We start from the raw sequence: 24,189 nt of genomic DNA on the forward strand, positions 1-24,189 counted from the left end.
ATGTCTGTCTGAAAATTTGGCCAGTCGTGCTGACCCTTGGGTCCTACTATTCTTTGGGGACATCCTGGTTAAGCTATAAAAAAGCAGCACTAGCAGGAGCACTAGCAGGTGTCATCATGGTTATTCTATCTGTAAAGTGTGAGAACTCCCTTTGCTGTTTACCCAGCCGATGGCAAGTGGCTTCGAGGGGTCTGGGAGAGGAGTGCACCAGGGCATCTGGTAAGGGACTGAGGACAGGGAAGGCCACCCCCTGCTGCAGATGGGATGTGCCAGAGGGTCCAGCTCTATTATGTAGCAGAAAGGCCTTGGTGGCCATGCTGAAATTATTGCTGGGGTGTTGCTTTTATGACCCAAGACCTAGGAACAGCTGGGTATGGGAGGTCTCAGGCCAGGACCTAGGACAGCTACTATTTCCAGGATCTAGTATGCAATCAGCAATTGAAGTTCTAATGACATATAGCTTGAGGCCAAGGAACCCAAGGGTAGCTTAGATCTCCAGAGGCTCCAGGAGGCAAGGGAGGGGATTGCTGAGGCCTCTGTAGAGAAGAACCCTGGAGGCGGGGCACTCTTGGGAATGCCTGTTGCATTGCAATTCACACGGATTCTAGAACCTTTTCTTGTGAGGCCCCCACCTGAAGTGGGCTTAAAAAAATTGTGTAAATGCAGAATGCACTGCTTCCAGAACCCAAAGAAGTCCTAGAAGATGTTAGGCTTGTTTCAATGCTGTGGATGCTGAGGTAACTATTTTTTTGGCAGTGTCCATGATGGAGTGGCCTTCAGTTTACCAAAAGATCTTTAGGAATTTAGCGGAGATTTCAGGGTCAGTGGTGGGGAAGGAGGTACAATGATCTGCTAGAATTTAATCAAGACACGGATTCGGGGCCCCTGGGTGGCTCAGTCGGTTAAGTGCCTGCCTTCCACTCAGGTCATGATCCCAGGGTCCTGGGATCCAGCCCCATGTCAGGCTCCCTGCTCAGCAGGGGGCCTGCTTCTTCCACTCCCTCTGATACTCCCCATGCTTGTGCTCTGTCAAATGAATTTTAAAAATTTTTTTTAAAAACACAGGATTCAATCTGGCGCATGTGGGTAAGTCCGGGCCAAGACCTAAGGAGAGCCCCAATCCCACATTCCTGTCCAAAATGCCAATTATCTAAATTTCCAACTCCGATCAGTTATATCTACAACAGACTCTCAAGCTGGGCTGCAGCTGACTTGAAGGCAAGAAAAGGACACTAACATTTTTATGATCAGTTGAAGGTGGGACTGGGGTGAGGTTTCTGTATATAGTTTGAACTTCCCACTTACACCAAGGAAGAGAGCACCTGGGCTTTCTCATCAGAAGGGAGGGGTAAATGTCAAAAACGGACTCAGAGGACTTCTTACAATGACAGTACTCCCCTAATGGATCTGCAGATGAAACACCATCCCTCTTAAAAACCCACCTGACTTTTTCAGAAATTGACAGGCCAATCCCAAAATTGGTATGAAAATGCAAGGCCTCCAGAAGAGCCAAAATAATCTTGTAAAGGAAGAACAAAGTTCAAGTTTCTTGATTTCAAAACAGTCTCCAAAGTCTAGACTAACAAGACTGTGTGGTCCTGGCCTAAGGTTAGATGCATGGATTAATGGAATAGTTTCAGAGTCCAGAAATAAATCTATACATTTATGGTCAGTTGATTTTTTTTTTAAAAATGCCAAGACAAGTCAGTGGGAGGAGAAGAGTGTTTTCAACGAATCAATCCTGCTGGAACAGCTAGATATGCACATGCAAAACAAATGAAGCTGGATTCCTACCTCACACCATATGTAGAAATTAACTCAATAGATCAAAGATCTAAATTTAAGTGCTAAAACTATAAACTCACAGAAGAAAACATAGCCATAAATATTTGTGACCTTGGATTAGGTACTGACTTCTTAGATATGATACCCAAAACACACAAGCAACCAAAAGAAAAATTGTTAAGTTGAACTTCACCAAAAGTAAATCTTTTCTGCTTCAGAGAAGACTGTTAAAGTGAAAAGTCTACCAGAGAATAGGAGAAAATATTTGCAATTGTATATCTGATAAGAAACTTGTATCCACGGGGCACCTGGGTGTCTCAGCGGGTTAAAGCCTCTGCCTTCCGGCTCAGGTCATGATCTCGGGGTCCTGGGATCGAGTCCCGCATCAGGATCTCTGCTCAGCGGGAAGCCTGCTTCCCTCTCTCTCTCTCTGCCTGCCTCTCTGCCTACTTGTGATCTCTCTCTCTGTCAAATAAATAAATAAAATCTTTAAAAAAAAAAGAATCTTGTATCTGGAATATGTAAAGAACTCTTAACCACCCCATAATAAAAATGGACAAATAACCCAATTTAAAAGTGAGCAAAAGATGTGAATAGATCTTGCTCCAAAGAAGATAGACAAATGACCACTAGCACATGGTGAAAATATGCAATATCATCAGTCATCAGGGAAATGCAAATTTAAGTCACACTGAGAGATACTATTTCACATCCACTGGAGACAATTCAATTGTATCTTAAAAATAAGTAAATAAATAACATGAAAATTGGAAAAATGGAGAAAGTGGAACCCTTGTACATTCCTGGTGGGAATGTAAAATGGTACAACCACCTTCAGAAAGCATTTTGTCAGTTCCTCAAAAAATTGTAAACAGAGTTACCATATGACCCAGCAATTCTACTCCTAAGTATAAACCTAAGAGAATTGATAACACATACCCACGCAAAACTGACACACGAATGTTCATAGCAGTGTTATTCACAATAACCCAAAAGTAGAAACAACCCAAAGCCTATGAGCTGTTGAATGGATTAAAAAAACTGTGATATATCCATACAGTGGAATATTATTCTGCAATAAAAAGGAATAAAATACTGTTAGATACTATAACATGAATAGACTTTGGAAACACTACGCTAAGTGAAAGAACCTGGCTACAAAGGATCACATATTGTATGATTCATTTATATAAAATGTCCAGAACGGGCAAATCTATAGAGACAGAAAGTAGATGAGTGGTTGACGCAGGCTGAGGGTAAGTGTGGGATTAAAGAGAAGCAGGGAATGACTGCTCATGGGTATGGAGTTTCTTTCTTAGGGTAATAAAAATGTTCTCCAATGAGTTTTGATGGTTGCAAAAATCTGAATATTTTAAAAATTACTGAATTGTACACTTTAAAATTAAGGGTGAATTTTATGGCATGCAAATTATACCTCAAATTTAAAAAGGAAAAAATGAGGTTTTGAACCTAAGCAGGTGGTAGATGCCATTTCCTGAGATGGGGGGAGGGCAAAACACAGGTTTGAGAAGGAGAAGAATCAAGAGTTCTGTTTTGAGCATAGATCTGACACACCTTACAACGTACTTTTATGGAGCTGTCTAGTGGGCAATTGGGTTTTGCACGAGGCCAGGTGTGGAGATTAAAATTGGGGTTAAAAACATGGTCCCCACCCTCTAGGCACTCCCGGCGTGATTACCCAGCCTCTGCTCTTTTTGCGAGTAAATGTAAAGAAACAGAGGTGTGCCCTTTCTTACCTGGATCACAGTCTCCTCACTGGTGGGAACCATACTCATCCACAAGCCAGTTTAATTCAACATGTACTTACGGGTCCTGTTGTGAGTCATATTTAAAAGGATGGAACTTGCACAGCCTGTTACGAGACAGACAATTAAACCAATTAAGTCAAATAAGCAAATCATTGTCTGCAAAAACCCATGGCTGGCCAGTGCTGGGGGAGGGGCATTTCCACATTCAACTGCAAACTGAACCAACCCAACCATTACCCTTAACCTCAGTGGCTCCTAGAGCAGCAGGTTGACTCTGCCTGGGGTTGGCGCTGGCCAGTCCTACAGAAGGGACTTGAGTGTTACAAGGGATTTCAGTAGGTTAGGGAAGTTGGTCAAGAACAAGGATTATGCAGGTTTGGTTATAGAATTTTGTCCTTGATAGGCTGCTGGCTTCCCAAGGAAACACAGGGCAAATTTACCAGGTGGTTTTACCCTCCCTACAAAGCAGTCCTGCTTTCTGTAGTTGTCAGTGCAAATATTCACAAGTGCATTTTAAAACCCTGTTCAAGCAGAAATAAAACACAGAAGACTGCAGCTTGTGGGTAAATTGACATTTCCTTGTCATTCATCATCATATACCAGAGAGCACATCCTGAGGGAATAACACAGTCCTATCCTGGCTTTCTGTGCTTAAGGGAATGGTATTGATCACGCTCAAGATTCAGGTCTTGCAAGATACACCACATCCATTTTCCTCCAAAGCTATCATGAGACATCCTGTTTACAACAGACTAGGTGTAATGCATGTGCACAGTTTAAAAATAGTCATAAATGAACATTAGTGTACCAACCACTCAGTTTAAGAAATATCTGGGGGCACCTGGGTGGCTCAGTCAGTTAACTGATTCTTGATTTCGGCTTGGGTCATGATCTCAGGGTTGTGAGATCGAGCCTTGAATCAGGCTCCATACTGGGTGTAGAGTCTGCTTAAGATTGTCTCCCTCTCCCCCTGCCCACCCCTTGCTCTCTTAAAAATATTTATTTCTGTTCAGGGCCTACTTTGTGCCGGGTACGATTCTAGACACTTTGTGGACATCAGTGAAGGAAAGACCAAAAAATTCCCCTCTTGTGGATCTAATGTTCTGGAAGGAGGAGGTTGATAATAACTACTAGAGGCATGCATAAGCAAATCATATAATTTGTGAGGAGTTCATAAATGCTTGGACAGGCAGAAAGCAAAGTACAGTGAATAGTGGTGTGTTTGTGGAGCATGGGCTTTGGTTTGTGGAACATGGGGTGGGCTTTATCAACGATGGAGCAAAGACTTGGAAGGAGGCAGAAGAACTCAGATCTTTGCAGCATGATTGGACCATAGGCTTTTCTGTGACTTGCTCTTTTTTTTTTTTTTTTTTTTTTTTTTTTTTTTGTAACATTAATATGATGCTTTTGCTCTTTTTCCAGGATGGTTTATGTAGCTGTAATTCTTTAATTTTCACCACTGTGTAGCTTTCTTTAATATACATACTGCTTCCATCTCTCCGTTCTGCTGATGAACTTTTGGGTAGCGGTTATCTACTTACTAGTGCAACCTACAGGAATTTTCTCTAGAGCTAGCGCCCAGGAACACAAAGGCTGGGCTGAAAGGTAGGAACATCTTCACATTGGAACAAGTGTAACAGTCTGAATTGTGTCCTCCCACCAAAAGGTGTTGTATGCCCTCACTTGCAGGATCTGGGTGTGTGACCTTATCTGGAAATAGGGTCTTTGAAGATGATTAAGTAGAAATGCAGTCATTAGAATGAGCCCTAATCAAATATGACCTTTTAAAGGTTTTATTTATGTATTTGTCAGAAAGAACACAAGAGAGCACAAGCTGGGGGGAGCGGGTGGCAGACAAAGGGAGAACCAGGCTCCCCACTTAGCAAGGACCCCGATACAAGACTCAATCCCAGGACCCCAGGATCATGACCTGAGCCGAAGGCAGACACTTAACTGACTGAGCCCTCCAGGTGTCCCATGACTGGTATCCTTATTAAAGGAGGAAATTTGAATGTGGAGACAGAAAAGTGTAGAGGGAAGACAATGTGAAGATCCAGAGAATGCCATCCGTAAGCCAGGAACACCTGAAACTTCTAGAAGCGAGGAGAAAGGCCAGGAACACAATCGCAATCACAAGTCCTACATTGTCAACTGTACTTGTGGCCGATGGGCTGCAATTTGGGGTCCCCATGACATGCTCCCTAGGTTTGGTAATTTGGCAGAATGGCTCCCAGAACACAAGGAAACATTTACTTACATTTACTGGTTTATTATAAAGGATATAGTAGAGGATACAGATGAAGAGACACGGGGAAAGAATCTTGAGCTCAGGAGTTTCTGTCCCATGGGGTTGGGGTGTACTACCCTCCTACACGTCAATGTCTTCACCACCCAGAAGCTCTCTAAACCTCTCACTTTGGAGGTTTTAATGGAGGCTTCATTACACAGGCATGGCTAATTATTAATTCCATTTCCAGTCCCTTTCCCCTCTCCGGGCTAGAGGGGATGACATTTCCAAGCATCTAATCAGGACTTGGTCTTTCTGTGACCAGCCCCATCCAGGGGCCTCATTAAAACAAAGAATTGCCTCATTAAAACAGAAGATGCTCTATCACCCAGGAAATTGCCAGGGATTTAGGAGCTCAGTGTCAGGAAGTAGGGTCAGATATATATATATATATATATATATATATATATATATATATATATATATAATTTCATAATACCTCACTTAGATTTTTGGACATACAGAACAGAACTTTGGAGACATAGTGAACAGTTACAATAATTGTTTTAATGTCCTTGTCTCTTTATTTTACCATCTATATCACTTCTGAGCCTGGCTTCCAGGAGCCCTGCCCTTCTGTCCAGGGACAGTGGAAGGACTGAGCTGTTTGCCCGAGGAGGCTGGTGGGACTGACTAGGTGGAGCCCTCTAATGTCCTTCCTCGGGGCACATGCTCCTTGTGGCTCTGCAGCCACTGCCTTTCGGGAGCTGGCCCCGTGTGGCTGGGACGCCCCTGCGGATGTGTTCTTGCCCATGACCTTCCCTGCAGGGAGCCGTCCCCCAGGGCCACTGGGCTGCTGCAGACATAGCCTTTATGGTCCCCAGAGCAATGGGTGTCCCAAGCCAGGGCCTCTAGCAGAGAGGAGAGGAGTGGGGGTCGTGTTGTCCTAGAGCCACGCCAGGTCTGCACTGTACTGGAATGGAAGAATGAGCTCAGGTCTCCCCATGCTGTGGGGGGCAGAGCCCCAGCCGCGCCTCTCAGCCCTCAGAGCAGAGCTTCCGCCTGGGACCTCTCCTCACAGCCCCACCTCCTGTCCTATTTTAGGAGTCTCCAGTGCAAGAAATAGGGAAATGGAATAAATACATATATTTGCATTCCAGCAGAGAGAGGAGGCCGAGTGTATATGGCTGCAAGGAGACTCGGCGAACAGCGTCTCCTGAAAACAGACTCGCTGTTTACATGGGGTGGGGAACTGAGGCCCCAGCCTTCTAAAAGAGCCAAGACTCGATCCTGGACCTCTTAGTGGTATGTATCCTGTATGCTTGGTCAATGCATCTTATTCTCTTAACAATAAGATGGAATCTTTTTTACTCCCTAGAATGTAACTTAAAAATAAATGCAGCTTTTGGCTTACTTGTCAGGCGCGTTCATGGATCGATTAACCTGCGACTGTAGGTGATGGGGACGGGCCGCAGGGAGAGCCCGGGTCCCTTCCTCACGTTTCTGCAGGAACATTCAGCCCCTCCCAGGGCAGGACTCTAGACTCTGCTTTCCTGGGTCTCTCTGCTGAGACATACTTTGGCAGCTACTGTCCACGTGCCTGGCACACCCGAGTCCTGACCCAGATTGTGGCTAAGCCCTGAGCACGTCCACAGGGTAGCACGCTGCCACCATCACTCACGGCCGCTCAGCTGGCAACAGCTGGTCAGGGAGCGCCTGGTGCCGTGATGACAGCAGGGCTTCGTGGCTGGATTCTGGGCTCAGCTGCATTTGCCGGTGGCCTTGAATGAGCCACTTCCCTCTCTGGGCTCTCTGGAAGGTGGCCCAGAGATCTCGACAATCCTGGAACCCAGCTGGGGTGGGGAAGGAGGGGTTCTTCACAACATCATGAGGATGTTCCAGGATGTTGGAATTCACTTAAGCCACGTGACATCCTTGAAAAGGCCGGCAGGTTTGTTACTCCCCTTTCACAGATGAGGAAACAGACTCAAGCAAAAGAAGGGGCTTGCTGATGCAGAAGAGCTCCCCCCAGGATCCGGCCTGGAACCTGTTGTCCCAAGGGCATATTTCATGCAGAAACTCAGGAAATGGGGGCAGGAGGTGGGACACGTACGCTTAGGTATTATTAGAGACATCCTAGTGCCCCCACCGCCAGATGTGGGGACAGCCCCCAGCCATCTGCAGACCCCCAGAACAAATCCCCACTCTCATATCCTCAGGTCCCTTTTCCTTCCTTCCTGGCTCGGGCTCTCTCCTTCTGCAAATATTTGCTTTTGCTCCGTGAGGGGCTGCCATGGTTACAGGCATCCCAGGAGCTCAGGGTCCAAGTTGGACTATAAACCTCTTTAAAATTCAAGACCTAGAGTAAACAGCTGCTTCTTGAAAACTCGGTCCCACAGGTGACTGTGTACCCATCGCTCCAGGATGGGAGCCCTTTGCCGGCTGAGGGGTCGAGAACAGTGGAAGAGACACTGCCAGGTTCCACCAACCCCCACAGGCCTGGAAGGGGAGGGGAAGAAGAGCTTGAGGCCACACAGTCCTCCCTTAGAGGGACACCCAGTCTTGATTTCTTCTCTGATGAGATGCCTCCTCTGGGCAGGAGGGATCCAGCTTCCAGTGACCCCAGGGGACTGGGGCCTGGGGCCCGAGTTTCGATCGGGCACCCTCCTTCCCATCTGCATGAGCCTGGACAAGTCATGATTCTGAGTCTCTGTTTGCTCATCTATAAAATGAAGGCAGTTATCTCCCCGAGGCTTATCTTGAGGAGTACAACCCTCGGATGAGGACATGCTTTCTGAGTAGGAGTGTGCTTGTCAGCGGACGGAAAGCCCGGTGGTCTGGTTGTATCAGAGGTAAATAGCTGAGCCGCCCTGCACTAGCCTTCCCTCTGGGTGACTTGAGCCCATGACTCCACTGTCTCTGAGCAGCCGTGTCCTGCTGTGGAATGGAAGAACAACGCACAGCACAGATTTGTTCCAAGGATTGAAGGAGCTAAGATGGGTGTATCAGTTATCTGTTGCTGTGTAACAAATTCCTCCAAAACTCTGAAGCTGGCAACTATTTCTTGTCTCAAAATTTCTGTGGGTTGGGAATCTGAGAACGGCTTAGCTGTGTGGTTCTGGCTCGGGATCTTTCATGAAGTCGTAATTAAGATGCTGGCCAGGGCTGCATCTCTGAAGGCTTGAATGGGCTGGAGGGACTGCTACCAAGATGACTGTTGGCAGGCCTCAGGTCCTTACTACTTGGGCTTCTCCAAAGGGCGGCTCACGACAGGGTATTTGGCATAACATAGTGAGTGATCTGATGGCATGTGGTCTCTGATCTCAGGGAGGTGACATGCCATCACCTCTGCTGTGTTCTACAGGGCACACACACCAACTCTGGTGCCATAGGTGGCCAGGTGGGGGTCTACTCAAGGCTGTGCATTCAAGAGGCGGAGATCATGGAGGCCAGAGCATCTTGGATGTAGGCTACCACCGCAGGAAAGGATTCACCCAGTGCCAGCACATAGGGCGTGGGAGGCAGTACAGTGTTATGCGGGATGAATTCTCTCTCTCAAAACAAAACAAAACAGGCCAGGGGGAAAATATATAGCACCACACACATAACCTACATAACATAACAGGGCATGTGAAGCAGAGACATGGTAGATAAAAGCAAAGACCTAGACTTTGAATCACAAGGAGAAGAATCACAAGGTCTGAGATAAACCATGAATTCTATATCTGGTGACTTTGGGAATGAAGGGGAAATAAAGACATTCTCAGATAAAACTAAGAGATTTTGACATTAGCAGACCTCCTGAGAAAGACTGGCAGAAGGAAGTTCTGCAAGCAGGAAGGAAATGATGTGAGGAAGAATCTTGGAGCCTCTGGGAGAAGGAGCACTAGGAAGGACATATGGGTAATACATGGTAGACTGGCCGTGCCTCTCCTCATGTGTTTTCAAATCACATTTGATGATCGAGACAAAATTATCACACCATCTGATACACTAGGTAGTGACATCTAAAAGCAGGGAAGGTAAAGGGACCAAAATAGAAGTAAGGTCTTCACACCTCGCTCCAAGTGACAAGCTGTTGGTACCAGAAGACCGTTGTAAATTACACATGTATATTGTTTTGGGTTTTTTTTTCTTTTTAAGATTTATTTATTGATTTTAGAGAGAGCAAGAGCAAGCAGGGGGAAAGGCAGAGGGAGACACAGAGAGAGAATCCCAAGCAGATTCCCAACTAAGAATGGAGCCCGACGTGGGGCTCGATCTCACAACCCTGCGGTCATGACCTGGGCTGAAACCAAGAGTCAGACACTCAACCGACTGAGCCACCCAGGCTCCCCAAATTGCACATGATTATTATAACACCGGAACAACCACCATAGAAGTTATCCACAGACACTCAGAAGCACTGTGAATAAATCAGGATGGACTATCATGCAGGTCTTCAAAACAATCTGATGTATCAGTATGCAGGCGGGCATGCAAAAGACATGTGATAGTAAAATGAAACAAATTCCACAGTGACATTATCAATGCTTTTGTGTAAAAGTCGCATCTGTGTGTATGTGTTCTCTTGCATCCTCTGAGAAACAACCCCAGCATGGGATTAGACAGGATCCAGGTGCAAGAAATGTACTGGGGACATGACCATGAGGGAGGACTGGGGTGCTGGCCAACCCCAAGGAAAGGGGGGGAAAGGAAGAGAGATTAGGTAGGACAGGGGGTTGCATAGTGTCCCCTCAAAAGATACAGCCAAGTCCTAACCCTTGGCACCTGTGAATATGGCCTTATTTGGGGGTCCTATTCTGGGTCTTTGCAGATGTCAAGAAGTTAAGGACCTGGAATGGAGATCATCCTGGATTAAGGATGGGCTATAAATCTCATTACAGTGTCCTGCAAAGAGAAAGGAGAGAGATTTGAGACCCAGGGGGAAGGCCACGAGAACACAAAGGAAGAGGTCAGCATTACGCCACCATTGGAAGCTAGGACACAACCATGGAACAGATTCCTGCTGTAGGTCTCCAGAGGGGAACCTCCCCAACCTGCCGACACCTTGATTCCAGGCTCCTGTCCTCCAGACTAGGAGAAAGCAAATCTCTGTGGTCTTGAGACATGCAATTGGTGACACTTTGTTACCGCAGTCCGAGGAAACTACTGCAGGTGGAAGAAGTCTCAGAAGGGCAAAATTCCCCCAAAGAAGATAGGGTGTCCGGAAGCCACACAGTAGGCAAGTGGGAGTCCAGCTCCAACTTGCAGAAGGTTACTATTGATGTCTGAGAAGCTTTCCAGTATGATGACAATCTGTATGACCCAACTGCATCCCCCCCCAACCCCGCCATTCATGTGTTGAAACCCTAACCCAAAATGTGGCCGTATTTGCAGATATGGAGACTTTAGGAGGTAATTAATGTGCAATGAGGTCATAAGGAAGGGGCCCTCCTCTGTTAAGATTGGTGTCTTATAAGAGGAAGAAGAGACACCCAGAGCTCTCTCTCTTTGCAATGTGAGAGAGAAGAAAGCATATTCCTGCAAACCAGCAAAAGAGGCTTCAGAAAAAAACCTACCTGGCTGCCACCTGGATCTTGGACTTCTTGCCTCCAGAACCATGAGAAATAAATTTATGCATGCAAGCCACCCCGTCAGTGGTATTTCATTGTGGCAGCCTAAGCTAAATGAGCTGAATGAGATGGTGACGACTTCAGCTAACATTCTGGGACACTCATTAGTTGCCAGGCACTCTTTAGATGCTGAGGATGCAAAAGGAAATAAAATGAGAAATTCCTCCTTTCATGGAGTTTATATTCTAGTAAATAGATCTTATATGGGGGCACCTGGGTGGCTCAGTGGGTTAAAGCCTCTGCCTTTGATTCAGGTCATGATTCTGGGGTCCTGGGGTCAAGCCCCGCATCGGGCTCTCTGCTCAGCAGGGAGCCCGTTTCCCCCTCTCTCTCTGCCTGCCTCTCTGCCTACTTGTGATCTCTGCCTGTCAAATAAATAAATAAAATCTTTTTAAAAAATAGATATTATATGTAGTAAGCAGATAGTATATGTACAGAATCTATATGGTGTCTTTCAACTATCTATTGTTTTTCTATCAATAATATATATAGCAAAATATATATAATGATTGTACTTGGTAGGGTTCTCTAGAGAAGCAGAACCAACAAGATACAGAGGCAGAGGGAAGGCAGGTGCATTGACCCTGATGGGAGATGTTCTCAGACTAACACATGGTAGGTAGGACCCGTGTGGCAGGAAGAGGAGAGTGGTGAGATAAGGTCTCCCAGCTCACAGCCTCTGGGACCTCACCACCCCAGTAAGGACGTTGGCTTTCATTCTGGTATCATGGGAAGCCACTGGAGTATCCACACCACAGCACGGTCCAACTTTGGTTTTAACGGGAGCACCCCAGCTGCTGCAGGAACAGGTTGTAGGGCCCCGGGGAGAGGGCAAGGAGGGAGAGCCTGTCTGGCAATTCAGAACAGAAATGGTGGTAGCCAAGCCCTGGGGAGGGGGGCAGTAGAATGGGTGATAAAGACTTAGCTTCTAGATGGACTCAGAAGGTCAAGCTGCCAGGGTTTCCTGAAAGGTTGGCAGTGGCTGCGTGAGGAGGGGTGGTGAGGATGACTCGGGTTTGGGCCAAAGTTGGGGCGTGGTGATGCTATGTGCTGATATGGAGAACAGGGTCAGTGGGTTTAGGGACATGGCATGGCTGGAGCACTGGCTGTGGACACTGGAGCCGGAGATGTTTGTAGGCATCCGGTGGGAATATGGGTCTGAGTCCAGAGACCAAGAGTCAGGTTGGGTATAGATAGCAATGTGGTAGCCAAGGCACAGAGATACAACACACCATCCCCTTAGGGTTGACTGTCAAATACAGAAAGCTCAGCAAAATCAGATTTCAGATAAGCAACAAGTAATTTTGTAGCATAAGTATATCCCATGCAATAGTTGGGATATACTTATGCTACAAATTCTTTGTAGTTTATCTGAAATTCAGCTTCCATGGGACATTTTGTGTTTTTAACTGCTAATTCTGGCAATCTTTCACTTGCTAACGCTTGCTTCCCACATCTAGGATTTATGGCCAGGTCTTAGGAAAGAGGCCATCCAACCACCTCTCAACTAGACAAATACTGTGTCATCCCCTCACCCACCTCACCTCTCTCCACCCCCACAATTTGGATCCTTGTCTGCCATGTGCTGAACACTCTTTCCTATTACACCTACGTCCCCAAATATGAGGAATCAATAACAATTTTAGGGAGAAAATACAGTCGTCGTGGGAAAAAAATGGAGTGAATTCAGAGTTCATTAGGCAAGTTAATCAAATTGTCCAGCCATGCCTTGCTGCTTCTTGGAGCCATATGGCCCTCCTGGATCAATGCTGGGCCCGGTGGGAGGTGTTTTGCAATAGAGAAGGGGCACAGAGATGCCAGCTGGTGACAGGACAGGAGGCCCTGGCAGAGCCCAGGGGCCTGAGGAATGCATCATCCCATGCAGGGCAGGGAAGCTCTAGTCAGAATCTCCCACCAACTCCCATACTCCTTTCTTCTTGAGCTCCATACGCAGAAGAGAATCAAAAGACTGTTCTTGGCCAAACAGCATCTGCTCTCCCCACCATGTTTCTTGGGCTCCTGATCGAGGACGGCCATCCTCCCAGAAGTGAGCCAGCCAGACCAGGTTCCTGGCCTCACAGGGCTGATATTCCAGGCCAGCAGAGGTGGTGTACTGGATCAAGGACTTGCAGAATGACCACCTTCTTGAGCTTCAGGGCAGCAATGCCCCTCACCAAGTTCCCTGGCAGGCCCAACCCCCTCATTCAGATGGGCGAGCCACCTACTATCTTGGTGGGTGCCAGCACCAGGCAAGTCCATAATCTGCTTTGCTCACATGTCAGACCCCAGGTTCAGAAAGCAGGCTCGCTTGTCTGCCAGAGCTCCCCTGCTCTAGATTCTCAGGAATCCACTTTCACCCCACTTCTCCCTGCAGAGGATACTGTCTGGACTCCGATCCCAAATAGTCACCCAGAAGCGAAGGCTCCTCTGTCACTATCCTGTGTTCTCTTCTCTGTCTGTGTCTTAGTTTGGGTTCCCCAGAAGCAGCCCCAGAACAAGGACTCAGGTGCAGAGGGTTACTGGGGAGACGCTCCGAGAAGCAGGAATTAAGGAGCAAGGAAAGCAAGGCAGAGACCACCAAGAATCTGAGAAGGACATGTTAATGAGCAGGTTCCCATGGGAACTGGGACTCACGACTGTCCCATTGAGAGATGATTTCGCCACCCTGTCTCATTCCCCCTCAGCTGATGCTGAGTTCAGGAGTCTTAAGGCCCCAGATGTCTGGGCTTCCCCACCCACAGCTGGAGCTCCCTCCCAGGCACCAGAGGGGAAGCTGCCAGCATGTCCAGGGGCTGCCCATGGGTTCAGATGAAGCCAAGATCAACTTCCCAAAGTGAAATTCTGTCCCCATTAAACACGAACTCCCTTCCCCACTCCCCCAGCCCCTGGCAATTACCATTCTACTTTCTGTCTGATTTTAACGACTCTAGGGCCTTCATAGAAGTGGAACCATAAAGTACTAAATTTTCATGACTGGCTTATTTCACTGAACTGTCATGTCTTCAAGGTTCATCCATGTCGTAGCAGGTGTCAGAATTTTCTTCCTTCATAAGGCTGCATAATATTCCACTGCATAATATACACCACATTTTGTTTATCCATTGATCTGTCTACACCTGGGTCGCATTTACGTTTTAGCTCTATGAATAATGCTGCGATGAAAATGGGTGTACTCACCTGGAAAATTTTTGAAGAGACTTTTGAATGAAGGTTGTGTGTACAGACTTAAGGGCAAGGCTGAAGGAGCAACAAAAAGTGGTGATACACCCAGAGACTCCTAAGAGTGGAAAGTCATTACCACCTGCTGGGCTGATGGACAAGTCAAGGAAAGGTATTACCAGAGTTCAGGGCATATTTGGGGCTACACAGCAGGAACCATAGCTTCTAGAACCACAACAAGGCAGAGAGGGAGTAGGACCATTGGTGAAGGGGCAGTGATATCCTGACATCCTTCCCCTGCTATCGGATGTGGTGGGTCCTTCCGATGGACCCTGGGTGTACTGGTCAGTTCCAGTCATTATCATGCTGGTAACAAACAACCCCGGTCATTATTCAGTGGCCGACAATCATTTGTTCTCATGTTCGAGGATATTCAGATCAACTGGGCAGCCCTGCTCCAACGGTCTCACATCTTCTGTGGCCCAGCTGGAAGGGCCATAGCTGCCCAGGGTGGGTCCTTTTCATGGCTGCACAAACACATTCCAGTCTGTGTTCCTCGTGTCCATTAGCCTCTCATTGGCCGAGTCATTGATTAGGGAAGATCACTCTGCATGCCACCAAGCCATGGCAAGGGTAGGGAGGTATATTTCTGCTACTGGGGAGTGAGGAATTATGACCAATAACCCATCCACTAAGGAGGCGGGGGTGGTCTTCGGAGTCAGGCTCCAGATGCCCAGGGAGAGATGAGCAGAGAGTAGTTAGCAGAGAGTAGTTAGCAGGCAGGCCCCATCCCTTGGCAGACTCATCCCACCTCCTCTCCTGCACCCTCCCCCTCCCTGCCACCAGCACACACATTCCCCAGAGGAACTTGGCCCGTGATACTCTCAGTTACCCCAGTCAGAGGCCAGGAAGGGTTAACTGGAGAAGTGCAGCAAATCATAGAGAGAGACTTTTTCAAAGACTCGATAAATAAATCACCACTCATGTTTAATTCAGTGGCCCCGCTGCCTACAGAGAACACAGGGAAGAACCGATCTTTCAATTAAAACAGCTCTGAGGGGCTTCTCCTGCTCTCCTGGGGCTTCCTGGCCTCCCCCTCTGGCTGGAGGCCCCCGCAGGGAAGGCCAGTGTGATCCTGCAGTACTCCCAGGACAGCTTTGAATAGAATGCAGACCCCTCATCCAGGCTGGCCTCACCGGCCACCCTCCTCCCTGATCTCACCCTTCCAGATTTCCCCTTCTCTTCTCTATAGCTTTTGTCCTTACATGAAGTTCGTGCAGGCTTTGCTGGTTTCTTTATCATCCGTCCCCCCAGCTAGAATGTCATCTCTGTGAGAACAGAATCTGGGTTCATCTCACTCCCTATCGAATCCCTAGCATCCAGAACAGTGCTTGGCACACAGTAGGTGCTCAATAGTTCTTTGTCTATGTTTGTGCCTTTCCCCTTTGAGGCTCAACATCCTCAGCTCTTCCGGTTTTGAGCACGGGGCGGAGGCAGAACATCTGGCCCCTTTTGTTTCTCAGAGCTCAGGTTTCTGAGGAACAGCAAGAAGCCTGGAGGAACGGGGTGCGGGGGGTACCTATATTTACAAGGGCCTGCAACAGGCCAGCATCTCGCTGAGCACTTTGCATGGATGGACCAGCTCATCTTCACCAGAGCCCATTTTACAGATGAGTAAACCTAGGCACATTGAAATAAAGTCACTTTTGTCAGGTGGCACCATTAGTGACTGTGGTGGAGATGGGACTTGAACCCAGGCCCAGATTTTAGAATGGGCCCCCTGAGTCACTCTTCTAGAAGATAAGAGCTTTTTATAACCACTGGGTGCTGTGAAGGATGAGTTACCGTACACCTCAGGAGATCCCAGGTGGCAAAAAGTCAGGCTCAGTGACGACAGAAAGACCAGCTATTCTTGTAGGCTGAGCTTAAAATAAGCTCTCAATCAATATTTTGGGCTTAAAACCTATTCTTTCATATTTGTCAAAAATATATCCTGTTCCCAGTATAGCACTCTTTTTTAGGAGTAGGTCTAGGTGCCAGCACTCAGCATACCTTGGGTGATTTATCGCAGCAATATCATTCAATTGATATTTTTAATCTCCTCTTATAAGAAAACCAAGCCCCCAAAAGGCTGAGTAACCCAGTGAACCTGCTAGGGAGTGCTGGGAGTTCTGACCTCAGAATCACGTTCTCTCTACAGTGATCCCACAGCAACCGTGCTGTTCGTTATAATCGTCATCGCGAACATTGAACGGACACTTCCTATGTGCTGGGCCGTGTGTTCAACAACTGAGCCTTGGTAATGCAATGTAATAATAGTAATAAATGAATTATGAACTCATTTGATCCTCATTGCAAGCCAAGGAGGCAAATACTAATTTTATCCCCATTTTAAGGATGAGGACATTAAGGTCCAGGTGGTTAAGGAAATGTTTGAAAATGCAGGTTGCATTATCATTCTGGTGTGGTGAGGCCAGCCAATCAGGACACAATTGCCATTGAAGAGATGGTTTGTCACTTGAAGTTCCCAAGAGGCTGGGGTATGCCACGCCACGCCCACACGCCACAACGCCACGCCCACATGCCACAACGCCACACCACGCCCCCAGGCCAAGCCCAACACGCCCGTCACGTCACGTCACGTCAGGTTACATTACGTCTCGTCACGTCACGCCGCGTTACGTCACGTGCCCCATGTCACGTCACGCGCCCACGCCACGTCCCCCACGCCACGTCCCCCACGCCACGCCACGTGACTGCGGTTACCCAGGGAAGTGCCCGCGCCAGTCAGGACGCAGAGAGAGGAGAAGACATGGGTGAGAGGCTTGACTGTGGTCTGCGCAGGAAGGCAGGCTTCGGACTGGCTAGTTTGAATAATTGCGGAGGGCCCTGGAATGTAGGGGGCTGTCGCTAGCTGTCTGGCCATTAGGGCAGTGGGTAGTGGCCCAGAGGGTGAGAGCCTGATAGAGAAGGGCGTCGAAGGTCTGAACTCCGGATTGGCTGGTCTGCGGGTAAACGACACACTTGCAAGGTGAGCGTTTTATTTACTGGGTCAAGGAATTGGCTAGCCCTGGGAGGAGCCGTCTCTCTGGGGTCAGGAGGTCCAGATGTCCAAACGCCAGCAACACGTGGTTCCCCCAGGTCACCCAGAACAGGCTTAGAAACGTAGGGCAGCTTGGTCCAGAGCCCTTGCTCCTAGCCACTCTATAAGGAGATTTCCTCTCTGTGGCAAATACTTGCGAATACAGCATGAGAAGAACTCAGGGTAGTTAGGGACAAACACCAGTGTTGAATGAGGTGAGCCCAGGCGGGGGCAGCAGGTGGGACTAGGCAGGAGCCAGGAAGGCTGTTGGGGGCTTTCTTCAGCTAGATCTAGAGTCCCTGAGAGGGTGTTAGAGCTGGTATCCCTGTTGATTCTATTGCCATTTCCATTTGGGAGAAAACCAGCGCCACCTGACAGAAACTTGACTCTTACCCCCATTGCAAAGAGCCCAGATTGGATCCAGCGGTCCCCACTGCATGGCTGGGCCCCGCACGTCCTGATTGTGTTCTGACACAGGAGTGCCACCACCCTGCCTCCAGATTATTGGGATAATACGCTTTATTTGGGTTAGGCAGCTGGAAGGGGAGGCACAGCCTGGATGGAAATAGCAACATCTGTTGGAAACTCCCAGGAGAAAAATTCTCCTTTTGTTGTATATTAAGTCATTGAAACACACAAAGAAGAAAAAGGGACATTAATTTCCCCACCATATGCAGACAGTATTTTAATGCAAAGGTACCAAGGGAAGTACCGCCTGCTTCAGGCTGACAGTCTGTGGGAGGAGAGTCAGTCCTGGAGTTTGGGGGGATGGAGGGGTGACCCTTTACAGGAGCCAATCTGGCCCCTGCAGAGAGGCTCCAAGAAGCCCAAGCCCATATTCCTAGTTTCTTTCTACTTCCCAGGCCTGAGCTTGGCTTCGAGCCCCAGGGACCACACTGGGGTCTTGGCCTCGTGCTTACATCCTTGTCCCAGATCCTTTTAGAGGCCATAGTGGGCACTCATTTCTGCTAAGCCGGACATCTGCCCATTGGGTTTGGATGCCCAGACCAGCTTCCCCAGGCCTTTCCAGGCCAAGGCAGACCTTGGCGAAGTCTATTTGCATCTTGTGCATTGACCCCCACGCAGCCACTGCCTTTCACGTGCCTGGGATGGCCCTCATGAGTGGATCAGAACCAACAGGATTGGCGAGAATGTGGCAACTTCCAGCTTTCCCAGAGTGGGAGAGGGGCAATTGTGGCAGCAGCCCACCAAGTCATAAACCGAGGTCAGCACATGACTCCCAGCTCTCCTGCAGGGAGCAGCTTCTCTGCAGAGACTTCAGAATCTTTGACCTCAGTAATGACACGGTTGACCCACCAAGGAAATGGAAATTTCCACCGCTAAAATTCTCTGGACGCTCTGGTGGTGTTTTGTGGGTCAGAGTCCTTGGTTTTTGACAAATTGAACTTCATTCTAATGTTGTTTTCCTGGGCCCAGGCCAAAGCCTCCTTGATGGGCAGCCTCAAAATTTTGTAACACCATGGGGTGTGAGGGGGCCAGGTGTCAATTATTTTTGTTTGCTAGTAAGAAACTACAAAACCCCATAAATGGAATATAAAATAAGTAAGAAATGTTTTTGCTTCATGAAGCAAGGATCTGGGGAAGGCAGTCCACTAACGTAAATAGAAACCCAGGTTATTTCTACCCTCCTACTCTGCCATCCTTGGCATGGGGATTTGACCGCGTGGCTACAGGATGGCTGCTCTGTTTCCATGTATCATACCTGAGTTCCAGACAGAAAAAAGGACAAAATCTGAATGGCTGAATTAGCTCTAAGAGCTTCTGCCTGGTCCTTTTTGCTTACGTGTTGATGGCCTAAGCTGGTGGCTTGGCCATTCTAGCTGCAAGGAAGTCTGACCAAATGAGTATTTTATCTTTCTATTCTCTTTAGAAGAGGGAACGCAAGTTAAGAATGGCTTTGGGGTCCGATCCTGTTCGGCTGTGGGAGGCAGGCAGATCTGGTAATATCACTTAGAATGACCTTGTACAAAGTATTTATTTGAACTTCTGTTTATTCATTTGGAAAATGAGAACACCAACAACAACCTTCTTCCCAGGGTTGCCATGTCTGGAATACAGTAAGTGTTTAATACATGGCAAATATTATTATAATTACTATAACGGGAAAGCAATATTTACATAAAAGGCAGGCAACAGGCCCAGTTAATGTATTTCTGGAAAATTACTGAACTATCCCAAATTACACAGAAATATATTCCCGAAATCCCTGTAGAGGTAGCTTAGAGTTCTATTTGAAGAGGCCTGAGGGGTGAGGGTGGAAACGGCTAACCTGCTTTCTTTCTTTCCCAGCCTGTAGGGAAACAGAGCCGGAAGGAAGTAGAGGCAGAGTGTGCCCAGCGGGCTCCCCTGGGCACAGCTACCAGCCTGCCTGGCCCATGTGGGACTCAGAACCAGACCACAAGACAGGCAGAGTGACGGAGGTGAGGTAACCCAGCGGTGTGCCCGGCCCGCCCTCTTCCCGGTAGAGCTGGGATCCTCCCCACCCCCGCTCCCACTTCCCGTGATACATTTTTTGCTCTGAACAAACAGATGAAAGATGAAAACAAGCTGGGGGTGGCTGGTCCTGCCAGTGGGAAGATCTCTGAGCAGGAAGTAGCAGTTGAACTGACTGCCCTTTGGAGCTGTGGGCTGCCCCGGCTTCTGAGGTCCCGTGGGGTGAGAACTAGGGAATGAGAAAGGCAGGCCTGCAGTACTCCTGCCCAGGAGAGCTCTGGCCTTTGCTTATCTGGCCCAGAGAGCCCCCAAGAGGTCAAGAGTGGGAGAGTGGACTGGATCAACTTTTGGGACACCCAAGACCATGCTGGTTGAGGCTGCTCTCCTAGGAGCCCAAGCAGCCCCTGGTCCTGGGAAAGTGATGTGGACATGTCTTGGGGTTGTGTAGAGGCAACAGCTACAGTCCATGTGGGCTGAGTGGGTAAGCGCAGTATCTGAGACATAGTCGGCGCTCCAGAAATGGCGTGGGAGATGCCAGGAGAGGTCAGCAGCCACACTTGGTTTAGCTGGTCACCTGGCCTGACTCACTGTGATGATGTCTTGCAACCTCCTCCCTGGCCCACCTCCTCCGATGCTCCTTTGCAGCAGCAAGGCCTGGGAGGGACTAAATAGAGCATCCTGACTGGTGAGGTCATTCAGGCATATTGAGCATACATTAAGCACCATCTGTGTGCACGACCCTGGACCAGACAAGGTCACCACCCAGCACTAGAGGCTGCCAAGTGTCTATAGGCAGCTCTTGGTTTTCATGTAAAATCTGCTGGTTTTTACCTCCAGCACATTCTGCTTAGAGATGACTCGTGGAGTTAGTCACTCAGAGAGACGCAAAAGAAAAATTAAATTAGGAGTATTCATGTTCTAATGGCAAATCCAAACAGACACCAAGCAGCTGGCTTTCAGGGGACTCAGCCTCCCCATGTGGTGTTGGATTTGGGAAAGAAGTCAGAGGCTGTTCCTGACATACATGTCCTCCTTCTGGGGCCTGTGGGCTAAACTGGGATGGGGAATAGCTCATCCCCCAAGCAGCCCCTACCCACCCCCAGATCTGACCTATAACAAGATTTGACTCATTTCTTTGAGCTTCTCGTTAACCACCAAGGTCATTCCTGCCTCAGGGCCTTTGCACTTGCTTTGCCCTCAGCCAGAGTATGGATTCTTCCTCAGATCTTTGCCAGGCTCTTTCTCACTTGAGCAGTCAGCGTAGATTTCAGAGTGTCCTAATCAAAGTGGTCACTCAGTCTCTCTCTGATTTTCTTCTTTACCAGCACTTGCCTTGAAATGTCTCCTTCTTAGCTGCTTGTTTACTATCTTTCTCCCTTCACTAGGGGGCAAGTGCTAGACCTCAGTATGTAGGAAGGAATGCTGCACACAGTAGTGCTCAGTAAACTTTTTATTTTTTTAGATTCTGTTTATTTACTCGAGAGAGAGAGAGAGAGAGAACAAGCACAGAGGGAGAGGGAGAAGAAGACCCCTGCCAAGCAGGGAGCCCAGTGCGGGACTCCATCCCAGGACCCTGGGATCATGACCTGAGCTGAAGACAACTACTTAACCAACTGAGCCACCCAGGCACCCTGTGCTCAGTAAACATTATCAGGCAAATGAAAGGACCCCATTTAGCAGATGACATAATGGAGGCCCAGAGGCTAACAGAGGTGTCAACATCCACAAAATGGGTCAGCGCCAGGATTCAAATCCAGGTCTTGGATCTCCGTGTCTTGTGTTCCATCTAGACCCACTCTCTCATGGAAGCTTCAGGTTTCTTCTTGCTTCTGTCATGACTTACAAAGTCTCCTGCATCCTGCTCCCTTGAGAACAGCAGTGACCTTAAGGCTAAGCATCACACCTCCCTGAGAGGCATCTGGTGCTCTGACTGGGCCCAGGGGTTGGGCGGACTGGCTGCCAAACACAGCTCTACCACTTATAGCTGCTTGACCTTTACAAATGTCACTCATCGTCTTGTGCCTCAGTTTCCCCGTTTCTACACTTGGGTTGATGGTCATAAATGAAATCACACACAGAGCCTCGAGCAGCAACAAACAAATGATCTATCCTCCCAGAAACCTTGCCTTGAAGGCCATGCAGCATCTCCCACCAGCTCCTCACCAGCTCCCCACCAACTCCCCAGCCCTCTCCTGCCAATCATGTTCACCTCGCTGCAGAACCTGGCACAGTCCCTGAAGTCAACCAACGAATGAACCACGAATTCCTGGTAGGAATGCCTTCTTGCCTTGGAAAATCCCTCTCCACACTGCCTCCTCTGAGAAGCCTTCCTGCATTCCTGCAGAAAGACACCTGTTCCTTTGAGTGCCCGCACTGAGATAACACTGTCCCGACCACAAGGAGGCCAGATGGCAGGGAACCAACTCACAAGCCCCTTGAAGCCATTGTAGAAGCCAATCTTCTGGCCCTGGGCTAGACTTTGCCACTGGGAGCTCCCTTGCAACCTCCCAAGATTCTAAGCCTGAACCACCCAGCAGCATTGCTCCCAAGGTCCCGAACCACGGAAAGCAAGATCGTTACTGCTCTCGTTTTTAAGGTAAGTGTTAAGATGACTTTTTAATGCAGCAATAGATAACTGACAGTGCATCTGAAAACCCCAGCAGGTAGCATTGCGCTCTGATGGGCTAACTGTGAGGTGGTACTCCACACTGGGTCTGGGGTCTCTCCATGGGATTAATTCCCATAGCTCACTTTGCCACCCCATCTTTTTCCCTCCCAAGTAGACCACTTGTCCTACTTGTCCTCAAACTTTTGTCTCTGAGTCGCCTTCTAGAAGCCCCAACACAAGAGATAGGGAAAGTCAGATGCTCTACCATGCAGTCTGGCCTCCCCTTGGGGCATTACTGCTCTGGTGAGGGCCTAGTTGTGACCTCTACATAGGGAAAATCTGGGCACAGTGCATCCAGCCCCAGAGACCTGCTTCTCCTATGGGTCTCACACACACACCCCTCCGAGAAAACTCACCTCCTCTGTCCTGCGTGGAAAAAATGCCTCCTGAATCCAAGCTGGTGTTGACACTCAAGGCCTGGGGATCCCAAGGGCATTCCAGACCCTTCCCTCTCCCCTCCTGCTCCCAGCGTCCTGCCAAGAGTTCCCACCAGGGCTTCTCAAATCTCCCCTCCATCCCCACTCTGCAGCTAGCCCAAATACAATCTCTCCACAGTGGTTTAGGTTTCAAATGTATGGAGGGGCTGTGATAAATAGCTTTCAAATTGTTTTTTAAATCCACCTGAATGAATTCGGTTCAGGCTGTTTGTCCTATACTGGTGTCTCCCTCTATAGGCACTCAGAGCACCATGACCATCCTTGGCTATATGGATTTTTCTGATGTGACAAAGGGGTTCTCCCACTGAATAAGGTTGGGACCCCGTAGTGCCACACAGGCCATGAACCCAGGGTAGCAATATGTGACAGCTCGGGCAGCACCAGGTTAGGAGGGGAATTGGGAGGTGGGAGAGTCTACCTCACAGGCAGTGTCCAGCTTTTCCTGAGACTCCAGATGGGGCTGAGTTTTGTTCTGAAGTTGAGGCCACAGAGGACTTGGTGGTAACTGCTTTGACTGTCCCGGTGTCAGGACTTCCCCCGGTCCTGGTTACTGGCTTTTCTGCTCTTGATTCAGGGAGGTGCTGCATCTGGAACCCAGTAGGCCTGCCATCTACAGTGGAGTCTGTTATAGACACTTAGTCCTAAAAGGCTCCATGCTCAGGGAAGATTTTCTCCTGTCTTTTGCTATTTTGATGCTGTTCACTTGCTTGTCTGTGTCCCCATCCTGCCAACCCTGAGGCCCATGAGGGCTGAGACCTCCTCATCCTGGTACTGCATGCCTACATGAGCCCAGACCATCAACCTTGCCACCAGAATCATTGCACACATACGTGATCGAAATTCTCCATTAGCCACATTAAAACAGCAAGTGCAACAGAGAAGATAAATTTTAACACTATATTTTATTTAATACAAAATACCCAAAATGTTTGTCATTCTGGCACAGGATCAATATAAGATTTATTAATGAAATGTTTTACATTTACCGCAGAG

Source organism: Mustela lutreola, chromosome 17 (genome assembly GCF_030435805.1).
Source record: "Mustela lutreola isolate mMusLut2 chromosome 17, mMusLut2.pri, whole genome shotgun sequence".
NCBI classification, from domain to species: domain Eukaryota; kingdom Metazoa; phylum Chordata; class Mammalia; order Carnivora; family Mustelidae; genus Mustela; species Mustela lutreola.